The sequence below is a fragment of the Rhodnius prolixus genome, unplaced genomic scaffold (genome assembly GCF_049639745.1).
Source record: "Rhodnius prolixus isolate KJV_2025 unplaced genomic scaffold, Rpr scaffold_1, whole genome shotgun sequence".
In the NCBI taxonomy this organism is placed as follows: domain Eukaryota; kingdom Metazoa; phylum Arthropoda; class Insecta; order Hemiptera; family Reduviidae; genus Rhodnius; species Rhodnius prolixus.
Window position 1 is genome coordinate 58,562,747 of NW_027411581.1, and position 16,440 is coordinate 58,579,186.

Genomic DNA, 16,440 nt, shown 5'->3' on the forward strand with positions numbered 1-16,440 from the left:
AGGAGCGTTGACGATATGCCGAAGGACTTTAGATTGAAATGAATAATTGAATTAAAAATACTTTAATTGACTTTCCAATTAAAAACTTGAGAATTCATTAAGCTTTGTATAAGTCAAATCAATTATTCAACTAGTTCACGATCATTTATGAATTTCCAATATTTCTTTTTCGATATTTAAATAATTTTCCTTTATTTTTCTGCATGAAAAGTCTGAACTGGACCTTCACACGACTCTTCCTTCTAATTCTCAAAATTCTAACTCACAAATTTTCTACAAAATTTCTAACTTTTGAGTTATTCTTTTCATTTTAGAAAGAAGCTTCTCACATCCACTCTTTATTTCAAGAAGAACCCTTATTTGAGTTTTTAGTAAAAATATTTTAAGCAAAAGTTGCTAATTTTTGTGTATAATTAATCATTAAACAAAGTTTAATTAAAAACATAAGAACTGATTGCGAATAAATTTCAAAATAAAAAGAAATATAATTAGTAAAGTTGTCATTTCTGGTCAGAAGATTTTCTTTAAATTTTTGGGAATCCAGCCTCACATTAGATTTTTGAATATGGATTTATATTAGATCTTAGTGGCCCTAAAATATTTATATTAAGGATTCAATGTAGCGAGGAATCGGTCCAGAACAACAAAACAACTCCGTCTTTTTGCCAACATTTCTACCAATGCTTCTTCAGGGCCTAAATATTACAAATAAGACAAATACCAACAATTTAGAATATTGATCAACAACAGGAATTCAAATACAACATATTAATACATCATACTAAAATTATAAGACAATAAATTTGCGGTAAAACATTGACAAAAAGACAGAGTGGATTTTTTTTTTGTCTTGAACCGAGTCCTTGCTAAAGTGAATCATTAGTCTCTAATACCACACTTCCGCCTTTTTGGGGGAGGAGGAGAATGTTCAAATAGATGTGACAAAAATTATCATAACCAACTTAAATTTTTAATCAAGGCCACATTTCCGTTTCAAAAATTTCAAAAATGATATTCTAACCGAGCATTTATCACTTCATTGGATGTGCTGTGAAACTGTAGCCCTAAAAAGCTCTTCAAAGGGATGCTGAAAAGTTCTAATTCCCAGAAAAACCCCATAAAATAAAGTTAATAGGTATTTAGGTGGGTTAATAAGAATATTAATGGAAATTGAAGCCATCTTTTCGAGAAAAAAAACTTTAATTGAGTAAAAATCGAGAGATAACGTGATGTAATTCTTTGCACTAACTTGAGAAAAAATCTCAGTAGTATATGGAGCTAATCTGAAAGCGTTCAAAATAAAGTCCTAACTAAGTTGGATCAATTTCCTAAGAATAAGTGACAAAAAGTATTTAAGTTCATACAGAGTAAGCTATTTTATATATTTTATCATGTAACTCCGATTTATTTTCTTACTATATTCTCAAAAATTAATTGAACTTCATCAAAAGAATTATCTGGTATTTCATTAATTAAAGTGACTAGCATCGGTTATTTATTATCGAATCATGTACCTCGCGTTTATTTATTCACACTTATTTGTTTTTATTATTTCAAAATTATTGGAATAGAATGTAACGAGCAAACACTAGCACGAATATACATGAATAGAAAGATAATTTATCAGTGAATACCAACTCATACCGAAAATATTGGCAACGAGAAGTTGATAAAGGGGGAAAGGCGAGATAAAATAGAACTAAAAAAAACACTCTTAAAATGTTCTGCGTCGATTCACAAAGAAAACGCGCCCATAGTTAAATAGAAAAATGCTTTTATGTATCTAACAAAGGGGAAATATGGTAAGACTGATTAAAAAGGAAATTAAAAATAAAAAAAAAAAAAAAACGCAGAAATTAACACATTTAAAAGAGAAATAGTTTTACTATTAAACTAAATAGTTTTAAAATTAAAAACTAACTATAATCAAATCAAAATCGAAAATTGTAAGAGAGAATTTAATTTACTTCACGACACCTAATCAGGTAGATGGACGTAAAGCCCGCGTGAAAAAAAAAGTGGGCAATACTTTACTTACTTTTCATTTGAAAAAAAGTAGCGATGGTCATAAAAATGTAGAGATTAACGTTAGCTACACCTTATTTTATAGAAGATTTTATATACATACATATAAAAAGGAAGTATGAGAAGGTTATATAGTAACAGGTTATTTTACAAAAGAAACCATTTATGCACTATTATTAAAGATTTATTTTTTTATATTATTTAATTTTTTTTTAAATTAATTTTGTTTTTAACACTTTTTATAAACTTATCACTTTACGTAAATTAAAACGATGAAAATGCCGACACGTTTTTTTTGACTGTAACTGACTTTTTTTTTGGGGGGGGGGGGCAAAAATTAATTAAATTGACGAAATTTCACAAAATATCACTATTCTATTTATTTATTTATTTATTTTTTTTTTTTTAGTTTTCGTAAGTTTTTTATTACTGAAGTTTGTTTGGGACTGAGAAGTCGAACGATGAGACGAGTTTACAAAGTGAGATATTTACTAAATGTTGAGAGAATGTGACGATCAACAAGAGTTTAAGGAACAAGAAAACGGAGGCGGTGACTGCGACCGACCGAATGACTCTTAGTTAGCAACAGAACACCGAGCCGAGAGAGCTCTCAGCAACACAAAGGGAAGAACTGAGGTCTCTTGTTCTTTCCCTCTCTCTCTCTCTCTCTCTCTCTCTCTCTCGTACTTGGCTGATGTAGATGAAGGAGGATAGAGAAGGAGCGATAAGTGGGGGTGGTAGTGGTGGAAGAGGAATTAATTCCTTGAAGCGAGAGAAGATACTCTCCCACTAGGAGAAGAGAATGGAGGTTATTTCTCGTGCGCTGTACAACAGCCAAGTTCAATTAATGGAAGAGAAGACCTTCAGTCCCTCTCACTCTCTCTCTCTTCTCCAGAGAGAATGGCCAGCAATATCTCCTATCTTCATTTCATTCTCTCATTAGCTAAGAGCGCATGCTCTAGAGCAGCCCCTCATTCAAGCGTACAAATCTTTAAAAAACACACCCACCCATTTCTATCTCACTTGGTTAGTAGCGTCGTCGTTTTGCCGCCGGCTTTATCATTTGATTCCCTTATAACACCTAAACTCGCCTTACATACCAACCGACTAACACTACTAACACCTTTATTAATCACTTGATAGGTGGGGAGGACAATCGCCTAACTAAGTCACTTTCATGACAAGGTCACTCGAACATTATAGTAATCACAGTTTCTATATTTATTGCACAACATTTTATTCTTAATTCTTAGATGGAAAAGTTTTTTCTTTTCTTCTTTAAGGCAACAGGAAATGTTGCGAACATGGCGAATTCTGGAGGAAAAAGAGGGTTATCAGAAAACATTCAGTATAAACAGCACTGTGGACCAAACCACCCATTTTGGACCTAAAATCTCACAAACTACAGCAAGCTGTAGCATATTTCGAATGGATCCAACCAAAAGACCCGTCTTGGCAGTTGGAATCCTTCTTCCCGAAGGACCCCCACTGTTCTGAATAAATTGAGAAAATCTCAAAAATTGTGGAAAATGATTTTCTTTAAACTTGACGCACTAATTGCCAACTTGAAGATCTACTGCTTTAATTTGGATACTTATTTCTAGAGAAATTCAATTTGGGAGGCTCAATTTCATCTAAACTGCCACATTAGTATCTAATATCTTTAGCATAATTAAGGAGTTATACATATATAGATAAGGCATTGATCACCAAATCATACAGCCTTTTATCTGTGTACACAGTACTATGCGTAATATGTTAGTTCGTCAGTTAAATCATGTTGTAGAGGTTATTAGTTTTGAGGAAATCAAATATTGTTTCTATGTGGCTGGATTCATCGAGTAGAAGTTCGATCAAACTGTGGGGTAGTCCGTATGGAGTCCTAAGTGACTCTAAGTGAGCAGCAAGACTATTAAAAATGGCAAGTCAGTGAGGGTTTCGCGTTTCATCTCATGTCCTTTGTGTAGTAAGTGTTGTTTGTCAGATCTTGTAATAATGCCAGAGATGGCTAGCAATCACCGACAATAAATTAAGAGAAATTAAAAGTGACGTCAAGATTTGGACCTTAACGTCAGGAAGAGGTAACTCTGAGCCGTCTCCGAATTAGGCAATGATGGAGGGTTAAATATGCTGTAAAATAAATTAAAATAAGAAAATTTCCTTGACAAATTGTTTCTTCGACTTTGTCTTAGTTTCGTATTTTAATAATACTTAGTAAGATCTGTAACATTCATTTGTTTTAGTTCTAGAGAGAAATCAGTGTGAACTTTTCCTCTCAAACGTTATTTTAGCGCTCGTTAAGAGTTTTCAAAATCGATAATGCCACCGAAATTAGGCGTGTGAAGTATAATATATTAAGTTAGTGCCTAGAGCTTTGGAGTAAGTCTTTTTGAAGTATACCGATTTAACATAACCCTTTCCCTGTAATCGATCCCAGAATCCTTCCTCAATCTAGGTGAATCGATGAAAGATTTGATTGTCACAAAAATGATAAAATGGTCTTTAGTTATTAAACGGTTACGATTTGACCTTTCATTCTTAATAAACATGCAGAATCACTCCTGCGGCCAACCTAATATTTAGTTAATACTTACAATAACCGGGTAACAGAATGAATAAATAAATAATTGGATGTTATTAGGGGTACTTATGCTTTAAAAGTGAAGGACACTGAAACTTAAATTAAGTGAACGATAATAATCAAGTAAAATACATAAACTTCCAAAACCAGCATCTTAGTAGGTATACACTACTTACAAATAAATTCAAATGCATCCTTAGAAAACACGTGGAGGTGGAAGAAAAACAGGAAGAATTGTGAACGGGAACACCAAAAAACTCGAGGATAAGCATAACGAAGGGAACGTAGAAGAAGAAAAGCGGCTCGTTTGCATTTAGATGAGACTACCAAGAGAAAAAGTTAGGTTGGTTGAAGAAGGTGGAACCATGGCTTGGGTGTATTATATACCCAACGAGGCCAGTGATGCTCCTTAGTAGAGCAAGAGTACTCAGCGTTGTTACTGGAGCTGTGTCAGGGCTTTGGCAAACGACGCAATCAACAATAAGCCTGCCGATCTTACGGAAATTGATCTCAAACTTTATTCTACCGCTTCTAGCCCCTATCCTCTCACCAAAGCTCCTATTCGAGCGAGGTTACTAAAACTTTTCATTCTTAATATGTCAAGCTGACTTAGGCACAGAACTGATACTGATCCACTCTGCTCTTGTGTCACAATTTCACCAGCCAAAGCTAGAATACAAGATCATTAAAGGATTCACCAAATTGAGAAACGGAAAATACCTGGAATTTTTTGACTTCCTTTTCGCAAAATGGAAAAAAGTTGTTCTTACAAATAGTGGGTCCCCGTTTGTCTGTTTATCTGTCTGTCAATAATAGAATAACCAGAAAAAGAAGAAGGAAATTCGCTAAATTTGATATTTTATTTGAGACCCGTCAATAAACATTTACGCATTGAACCGGAAGTAACGCTTCAATAATTAGATTTTCACTTTTTGTGTTTGTGGTTTTGTTCTTTTCTTACTAAAACTGTATTTTTTAAATTTTGAATATTGGTTATGTATACAGGTGACATTCACATAACGAAGACAGACCTGCCCTCCACTAACTATTAACAATAATGACCTACCGACTTCCACACAGGTTCGTTATCTAGACAGCCGTCTAACCTGGAACCCTCACATAAGACTTAAAAGACAAGAACTGAACAGACGTTACGGACTACAAAGGAGGCTCCTTGGACCGAAATCCTCCATGAACGTACAAAACGAATTTACACTTTACAAAACACTATTACAACCAATATGGACATACGGAGCAGAATTGTGGGGTTCCGCCAAACCATCTAACATCCAACCTATCCAATCTTTCCAGTCTAAAGTCCTCCGCCGAATAGTTAACGCACCATTTTATGTCTCCAACCGTACCCTCCATCATGATCTCAATATTCCCGTATGTAAATGAATTAATCCACACCCGATTCCTAAATTTCCACAGCAAACTCTCTGATCACCCAAATCCTCTGGCTTAATCACTATCCACATCGTCTCATCCTGACAATCCTCCACGTCGCTTAAAACGGCGTTGGCCACGTGACCTCATTGCTTCCTAAACCCCAATAAGTTCCTAGAGAGTTCCAGCGCTGGCTGGTTTCTCTCATCCCGCATCCTGGTTGTGGCACTGAGCCAGCTCTGTGACAGAATCAAATGTTTATCTGTAAATACACATTTGCTAGATTATATTTTGTACAGTTGCAAATAAATAAATTAATAAATAAAACATAAGAAAAGAATATTGGTGAATACTAAATTAGTTTAATTTTGAACGTTTCTCTGAAAACTTTAATTAAGCGCTGTTTTTATTGAGTACAGTTAATATTTATGAATGGGCAACTATAATTCCAAGCTAGAAGGATAACAGTTTACCGGAAGTGCGATGAACCTAATGCCCTAAACCGTAGTTAATCCTAACTTCCTTATCACAGACGAGCACAAAAAGCTTTTATTTTTAAACTGCACTAAAGTGAACTAGATAGTTTGTCAAATCATATTTGCATATACCAAATCTCTTTTTGCACCAAAAGTGAAAACAAACGAAAATTATTATCACTGTAATTGCACGCTGAAAATGGAAAAATTACACTTTGGAAAAAAAAAAAAAATAGTACAAACGTAAGGAAAAGATGAGACTATGGAACTATTTGAAGGGGAAACGATCCATGCCAACGCCATTCACATAGATAACGTTCAACCATGAAAATATGCGCACCCCCCTACGAGCGAATATGTGTGGATTTCCACCCCACAAATGAGGGGCGATATGTGGGGTGAAGAACAGAAAAAAAAACCTCCTACGACAAGCATGTGTGTTAGAAGCCTTAAAAACCTTCTAGGAGGGCTCCATGGCAGACAAAGAGGTGATCGGCCATTGACTCAATATCCCGCCCCCAATTGTAAGTATTGGAGGCAGTCTTTCCACTTTTTCTCTAGCCATGTTTACTTGTTCATATGGTAACCACTGTTTATATGGTTGTGAAAACACTTAGAGAAAAAAGCAATACATAAATAGAAAATAGCCGATTTGAGAAGACAAAACTTTCTTACATTTCGGAAGCTGTCTAGATCATAAGGGATGACGTGAAGTTTTAATTTCCCAGCTTTCATCTCTGTACTATGGTCCAATCTATCGTAGGCACATCAAAAGTAGCAAGCTATTACGATACAAAATTTAAATAAACGAATGACGCTACTCCTTAAAATACAGTAATATGAAACGGAAACACAAACTGCTCGTTTGAGGGATATGAGCAGTTCTAGTAAGCCTCACGAAATAGATTTGTATGAGAAGGAATTCCACCAAATAGAACCATAAACTCCAAATAATCTTCCGCTTTTAAAGTTTCAAAACTAGTTGGATGCCACTTTCTCAGAGGCCAAATGAAAACTGAGAAATAATAACTTTTGAGAGTTGAATGTTGCGAAGAAATGCTAATAGTTAAAAAAGAAAACAAACAACCAAAAACAAATACGATAAAACGGTCAGTTCTGTACCTATAAACACAATGTCCAACCCAGATCGTATATCTCTCCATAGAGTTTCTTTATGGATATTTTCTAATCCTTCAGTGTTAGAGCAAAGTCGTGTTCTAGCAATGTCCTATATTAAAAAAGATTTCTTTTTTTTGGCTTGGCTTTCGCCATACATCGTCTAGGTCAGGGGTCGGCAACCCGCAGCTCGCGAGCCGCATGCGGCTCTTTTATCAAATTGTGTGGCTCTTCAGCCTGCCCAAAATATATTGTATATTTTAATTTTATTGAAACGAATGAAAATTCCAATATTAAAGGTATTTTTTCAAAAATAAATTTAAAGTGGTTCCAAATTGACTAGAATTATACAATATCAAAATAAAGTACTTGATTTATATTGTAAGACTGCCGCCTTTTCATTCGTTATTATTTATTTATTTATTTACTTTGCAATATGTGAAAATAAATATATAAAAAATTTACATGTTATTGAATATCGTAAAATAATAATTTGCGAATACAAATGATCTACAGAGTTTGTTTACACTACCATCCTTGCGGCTCTTGGTAAGATTTATTAAAATTATTTAAGGAGAAATGGCTCTCTACTTAAAACAGGTTGTCTAGGTGCTTATCACTAGAATATCACTCACTCTCCATTCTTACTTATAAATACATTCGCTTCACACATTCATCCCACTACTATATACAACTATTTACATACAAACTTACAACTAATGGATGGATCAGTACTCTATATTCTAAAAAGTATCTAAAAAGGATTTCCTGCGGCAAAAAAAAATGAATCAGATTGAAGTAATGGGGATGTTACGATGATAAAGTGTAACGTACGCAACATTCGACTAGAAAGTATAGTTTTCTAAAAACTAGAAACTCCTCCAACGGAACAATAACATTAAAAAAAAGAAAAAAGGTTGTAAGAGTAACAGATATTCTGAGAACCAAGAACGGAGAATAAGTAGAAAGTGGATTCTGCGTAAGTGCTAAAGCAGACATAGCTGAGTGTTGAGTGGCCGGGAATGCCTCAATTTGTGTAGGATGGTACATTAAGAACTTGTGAAGGAATGGAAAGCGAAAACGGGAATCTGTGGGCGAAAGAGCTACAAACAATATGATGATGATCGTCTTCAGACAATAACAGCAGAACAAAACGGATGTTTACAGATTTCTTAAGGATAATTCATTGACTAGGACGCCTCATTCTTGGAAGATGTCCTATTACATGGGTCAGACATATACAAACTCCTTTTTGTTCAGAAAGAATCAGAGAGCTTCATCTGGCTAATAGCTAACGGCTCATCGAATAACCAAATATTATCCAATGCGATAATTGTGAATATAAAGCGGGGGTAACTTGGGAACGAGAAATCTCCCCAACCATTATCGCTCCCTCTCTCCAGCCATCCCTCCAAATAGAACTAAAGGTATGTTTATATTGATGAGCACGTCCCTCTGTTTCCCGTTTGTTTTGTCTGTCTATATATGTGTTCGTGCGTGTAGGAACGCGTGTGCACGAGTATTATTATATATATAAGTAACAGAAGTCGATGTCTATACAGCCATTAACTCAAAACCATGCTCATTAAATATGCGCATATTTTTATAAAGGAGTGCAAACGAGAGAAATGAAGCTAAGCAACACACCGGGCTGTGTGATGCTGGTTGCATTTTACCATACCCGAACGCACCAACTAACCTTCTGCCATTGCTGCCACTACACTTCTGCAAGCGTTTATTTAATTTTTTTTAAACACTCGCACATCCGTTTCCATACACTTTCCCCCCTTATGCAGGTTTCACGCTTCTTGGGTTACCCTGCATAGTGCTGGCACCCTGCTATACACAATAATATCTGCCCAGTGTTTTCAACTAGTTATCAATTTTTCTGCAAATATATAATTTACATACAGATGTATGTTCAAAATAAAAAAAAAATAGAGTCATAAATGAGGGCTACGCAACTACCTGTATTTTGTTATTGTTTAAACAAATGTCGTACTTCCGTTTCTTTAAACGTACAATCGATATCACAAAAAAAAAAGTTTCGCCTTATGGGCAAGTTGTTTTTAGTTTTTACTTTACTCAGCTTCACCGAATAATAATGGCGCACAAAAGGCGAGGATAGATCTGACGGAAATATGCACCTAAAGCCTCATTTCAAGTCCTGAAATCGAATAAAGTTTACCAAATATTGCTTTAAATAAAATTGAAAGTTTATTTGTTTGAACTTTTTATAGATTGTTTTCACTCTGAAATTTGTATTTAACCCATTTGTGTTTTCTTTACGGATCAGTTATTAGATAAAATAGAGAAACTTAAAGCGAACTGTCAATTCCGTATGCGGTAACTCTAATGGCTCCGATTAATTGAACTTCATAGAGATTTTTTAAATTAAGGTTTGAATTGTTTTATCTCAGCTATAACTGGTCTACATCTAGGCGGTGGATAAGTTCCATTTTCAAGCTGTGAATGCACTGAAGTAAAGTTATGTCTATTTTACAGGCGGAATGTACGTCCAACGATTAGGTTTCGTAGACGGAGGCGACTAGCAAACGTACTTTACTATAAATTTCTCATATTAAACATTAAATAAAATCCAAGGCCTAGACCAGGGGTCGGCAACCCGCGGCTCGCGAGCCGCATGCGGCTCTTTCATCCAAATTTTGTGGCTCTTCAGCCTGTCCAAAATAAATTGTATATTTCAATTTTATTGAAACAAATGAAATTTTCATTTATTAAAGTAAAGATATTTTTTCAAAAAGAATTTTAAATGTGATTGGTTTGAAATTGAATAGAATTATATTAAAATACAGTACGTAATATACAGGACTGCCGCCATTTTCATTCAAACACAGGTTTAAATATTTATTTGTTTATTTACTTTGCAATATGTGAAAATAAATACATAAAACATTTAAATTTTTTTGAATATCATCAAATAATTGAATATATCAAATTATAATTTTTGAATACAAATGATCTACAGAGTTGTTTACACTATCATCCTTGCGGCTCTTGGTAAGATTTACTAAAATTATTTAAGGAGAAATGGCTCTCTACTTGAAATAGGTTGCCGACCCCTGGCCTAGACCGAGAGAATTGAACCCACTAAACCAACAATACATCTTAGCTCTGCGGGTCTAGCCTATAACTGCCTAACATACTTTATTATAAATTTCTCATATTAAAAACACATTAAATAAAATTAAAAGATCCTAGACCGGGAATTGAACCCACTAAACCAACAATACATGTTAGCATTGCGGGTCTAGCCTATAACTGCCTAACATACTTTACTATAAATTTCTCATTTTAACCATTAAATAAAATACAAGGTCTAGACTAGTACTGCAATACATCTTAGCTTTTCGGGTCTAACCTATAACCGCCTAACATACTTTACTATAAATTTTTCATTTTAACCATTAAATAAAATACAAGGTCTAGACTAGTACTGCAATACATCTTAGCTTTTCGGGTCTAGCCTATGTAGCGATTTAGCACCATTCTTCTTGAATTGTACATTCTCTCTACCTTGATGTCACCCTCCATCCCCTTGAATAAGTTTTTGGTTTTCGGCGCAACGGTAGGTCATTAGCTCCTTCTCTTCACATAAAAACCTCTCGTACTCGGATGGCACCTCCTCCTCCCTCACTACAACCTTCACAGCTTTCGTCGGAAAGCAGTGATGGAGCCGAGGGACACTGGAGCTAATCCTCCCTCTTCAACCCCTTTGGACCATCAACTCCAGTCGACGGAGAGAAGAGATTTACTGAAATGTTGGCACCATCCTTTCTGTTCTTGTACTCGCTGGCTCCCCTGAATATTAAAACGATTCTCGGTCCGACATGCTCGGACATGTTTGGAATTAACGCAATAAACTAATACAAAAATTACATTTTGTAATACACTTGCATTAATTGATTCAAGAATTTCTTTTTATTACAATAATTGATAAATTCCAAGGCCGATATCCAGTAAAAAGTAAAACCAACTCCAACCAAAGCTTTGTGGCCAACAGCACTTCAAACCGCTCGGTTACTGTGACGACTATATAATTGAAAAAGTTTTACCCATATTCAAATCTAAAACAATAATAATTACGACAATAAAAAGAAAAAAAAATGAATATCTAAATGTTGAACACGAACATTATTCTTTTAATAGAGCGGTGTGAAATAGTTGTTGCGATAATCACCTATTTAAAGCGAAGATTTATTGTTTAATGCCAGTTTAATAAGTAAGCAATTATTATTACGAACGTATTCCATGCAGCTATAGTTAGTTAGTTACACACACTTACAATGAAGAAAAGTGTATGAGATGTTAAAATTAGAAACAACAACATTGTTTCATAGAGATTGCGTGTTTCAAAGAAAAGAGAAATACGATAGACGAACGGTTAGAGGAATGACTGCTATTGGAGAGCTCATTTGCTAGTTTAGGGGGCCGCTTTGGATAGAACCCAGGGCCATACTGTGTTACCATCACACACCCAATATCCTCTAACCATTCACTGTGTGCATAGTCATGTTCATGTCAAACTGAACTATATAGTAGCATAGCTAGGCTCTGTACACTGCCGGCCATCACTGCACACCGGGCTAGCCTACAACTTCTGGCTATGTACTCTAGACACGCTACCAGATAATCAACTCTCCCACACTCGGCTACTACCTATATTAAAATATAATCCAGTTACCCAACCAGGAATATATCATATAATAAATACGAGACTCGTATAACTGAAATACAGGGTTTGAAATCGATAATTATTTTTTCCCCCACAAATAGTGAAATCGATAATTATTTTTTATCAATAAAATTTTAAAATCATGCCTGATTGAATTTTATTGAATTTACAACTGCAACATTCGTTGTAACAAGCAAATGTGGTACATGATAACAAAAAAAATGTCACGTGAATATATACGAGTGGAGAAGGCACCCAGTGACGTCACTCCATTATCTTGGACATAAGTATGCTCTTATAAATGACAGTAGATCGCTAGGCCATTTTTTCTTCAATCTTCTTGGAGGATCACCTTGTATTGCAGAAGAATGAAATTTGAGAAAATGAGTTTTAGCAAGATCCTTTAATAAAAGGGATTTTGAGATCATTATGGATGGTGAGGTTAAGAAACATAAAACGGAGCGTTAAGAAGTAAGGAGTTAAGAAGTATTTTTGATTGTAATGGCGTAGTGAGTTGGAACGCTTAGTCGATTCCCATACTTCGATGCTGTTTGACCAAATAGGTCGCAGTAACAGAAGGTTTAAGAGTCTTTTGTTATGTAGGTTGAGTTTAGAACGTTTGTCAAGTAGTCTGGCGAGAAGTTTTGTAGCGTTGTTTCTAGTCTTTTCAGTCTAGTATGGGGGATTCCATGTCAACCGTTTGTCCCAGGTACAGTCCAAGGTAGCGTACTTTGTCCATAGTTGATACAGAAGTTTAGTTCATGAAGATGGGAGGTAGGATTTTTCGTCTAAGAGTAAATATATTATAATATATTTTGATTTCGTAACGTTAGTTTTAATTCGCCATTTGATAAGCCAGATAAAATCAATTTTTGAATTTTATTGATTCAATCAAAAATAATGATCACCCACCTCTCCTATTGATTTTCGTCCCATCTCTATTTTATCAAATTTCTCCAAACCCTTTGAACGTTTAGTGCAATCCCAGCTTTCTAATTACCTCGAACAAAACAATCTCCTTAATCCACTCCAATCTGGCTTTCGTCCTTCTTATTCCACTCATTCTGCACTCTTGAAAATTACCCATGACTTGCAGACGGCTATTGACGACCAAAAACTTACCATCCTTATACTCCTAGACTTCTCCAAAGCCTTTGATACCGTTGACCATCATATCCTGCTATCTAAACTACAATCCCTCTCTTTTTCCAATAGCACCCTCCGTTGGTTCCAATCCTTCCTGTCTAATCGTTCCCAATTCGTTGTCACTCCCGATAGTAATCCTTCTTCACTTCTTCCTTTGTCACGCGGTGTACCTCAAGGTTCTTCCCTATCTCCCACCCTCTTCTCAATTTACATCAATGACCTTCCTCTTTCCATCTCTCATTCCCAGTATCACCTCTATGCTGATGATTTTCAGATTTACATATCCTTTTCCCCGTCGGATTTGTTTGAAGCTGTATTTAAACTTCAAGAAGACCTCAATAACATCTCAGCATGGGCCACGAACAATAAGCTTACCCTGAATGTAGAAAAGACCAAAGCTATAGTTATTGGCTCCAACCCACTCCTTAAATCATTGGCTCCTCTTCCTAATCTTTTCCTTTACAATACCCCAATAAAATATTGTTCCTCTGTGAAAAACCTTGGTATCACTTTCGATCAAAACCTATCCTGGAAAAACCATGTTTCCCAAATCTCTCGCCGTTCCATCCATATCCTTAAGCAGTTTAATAGTTCCCGTCACCTTTTTCCAATTAAGACCCGGCAATTCCTAGTTTCCTCTCTTATATTCCCCCATTTCGACTATGGTTGTTTAGTGTATGGCGGTCTATCTGGTGATATTGAAGCTAAGCTTAAGCGCCTCATGAACTGCTTCATAAGATTTATTTTCAGCATTTCCAGAGACTCTCGCATTTCGCACTGCTACTATGAGTTGAAGTGGCTTTTTCCTGTCTATCGCCGCCAATATTTTTTGGCTTCTTTCCTTTTTCAAGTCATCCAGTCTCAAAGGCCTTCCTATATTTTTCAACTCCTTAAGTTTAAATACTCCATCCATTCCCGTAACACTAGATCTCGCTCATCTGATCTTTATATTCCCTCTCACCGTACCTCATCCTTTGACAAGTCCTTCCTCATACGTGCTACCTCTCTATGGAACTCCTTGCCTTCATCTGTCCGCCATGCTCCTACCCTATCCATCTTTAAATCCCGTCTATTCAGTTATCTCCTTTCTATTCAGCTTCCTCCGAAATTCTAATTGTTTTAATTCATTTCCTTAATTTCTGCTGTTTTATTATTTTATTTTTACTTTCATTTTCACTTTTGTAAATATTTATTTATTTATTTAATTTCTCTATAATCACAGGCCAAACTATTAAGGCCTCTATTTGTACCTGTATTTATTCTTAGGGGACAATTGTCCCAGAATAATAAATTTCTTTTCTATTCTATTCTTTTCTATTCTAATAATGACTAAATCGAAATAAATTCACTCAAAAAATAAATATCAGATTGAATTAAAATAAAATGCATTTTCTTCTCACTATATGCAATGTTGTTTACGTAAATGTAATTAATGGAAAATTAAATAGTATTCTTCAATCTTAGAATTTGGATTTTTCTCTCTCTTACGCACACAAACACAAAAACTATTAAAAACACTGTTTTTTTTGGGGGGGGAGGCATAGTAGACTTCAAAACGGAAATTATCCTGTTGAAATTCAAAAAGAAAATCTGCAAGATCCGCTTTACTATTTCATCAGCGGGTTTAAGAAAAAATTTAACGATAGAACAAAATTTTAAATTTGCAGATAATTCATTTCTAAGAATGTCAATAAATTCTATTAATAAAAATTTTTAGAATACAACTCACCATTGAGTAATCAATCAATGAATGATCAATGGCAGAAAGCCTCGAAATCGCTTACCTGAAACAGAAGTAATAGTTATGTAAGTTTTGTGTAACCAACAGTTAAAGGGTTTGTTTCAGTATGTTGTGAAATTGTATTAGATTTTGGTGAACGTAAAATATTTAGTAAAGTAAAGTAAAGTGATTGCCTATTTTTTCAGGCGGGCTTTAAGTCCAACTACCAAATTAGGTATCATGAACGAATGCGACTAGCAAACATACTTTACTGTAAATTTCTTTTTATAGTGTTACCTTATAGAAATTTAAAATGGATTCTAGTGATGCCTGTTTAGAAAACACTCCTCCATCAATAAAAGAAACAGCAGAAAATGTAATAAGTAATGTAAATACGTAAGTAATGTAAATAATTGTAATATAACAATAAATGTTTATAATAAATAAATTACTTTTTGTAGACTGTAAAAATGAAATTTTTAATTTTATTAGTTAATAAATGGTTGCAGAAAAAATATAATATTTAACTCTAGTGTAAAGTATTTTCCTCACACTCGGCAATTTGCACTTGCACTCGCATCGCTTCGCTCGCTCGTGCGTGCAAACCCTGCCTCGCGTGAGGAAAAGTACTACTTTCCACACTTGTTAAATAAATAACTATTATTAACCATTAAATAAAATCCAAGGCCTAGAGACCGAGAATCGAACCCAGTACCACAATACATACGAGGTCTGTAAATGAAGTAATGAGACTTATTTTTTTAAATTTTTTTATTCAAAAAGAATTACAATTCTATATTGTCACCTTCAAAATAACTTCCTTCTGAAGCCATACAGCGCTGGAGACGTTTCTTCCACTCTTATAGCAATGCTCGAACTCCGATAGTATAATAGCCTTCAGCTGGTCGGTTACAGCCGTTTGAATGTTTTCGACTACCCCCAAAATGAGTTCCCTTGAGGTGATTTTTTTACAACTTCGGGAAGAGAAAAAAAGTCAGAAGGACTCAAGTAAGGGTGAATAAGGAGCCACAGGAATGTTTTTACTGGCCAAAAACTCGGTTTATTGAAATTGCTGTGTGACAAGGAGCATTATCGTGATGCAACACCCAAATTGTTCTTGATGTTTGGTCTAACACGAATGACCCTTTTTCGAAGTTTTTCGAGAACCTCTCGGTAAAAGTGTTGATTGACCGGTATCTCCGGTCCGATTGACTCGTATTAGCTTTACAGGTCTCGCCCCCTAACCGTTCGGCTCCGTAAAATATTTATATTAAGGATTAAATAAGAAATA

General features: G+C 35.0%; 1 protein-coding gene and 1 long non-coding RNA gene across 4 annotated transcripts in view; both read right to left on the minus strand.

Annotated features, from left to right (window-relative positions):
• The window catches only part of MESR6 (misexpression suppressor of ras 6), a 906,147-nt gene that overhangs the window by 701,923 nt on the left and 187,784 nt on the right, over window positions 1–16,440 (minus strand). The window lies entirely within an intron of this gene.
• The window catches only part of LOC141449991 (uncharacterized), a 200,468-nt gene that overhangs the window by 139,123 nt on the left and 44,905 nt on the right, over window positions 1–16,440 (minus strand). The window contains exon 2 of the long non-coding RNA XR_012455832.1: window positions 15,159–15,213. This is a non-coding gene — a long non-coding RNA (uncharacterized lncRNA). The remainder of the gene's footprint in view (window positions 1–15,158; window positions 15,214–16,440) is intronic.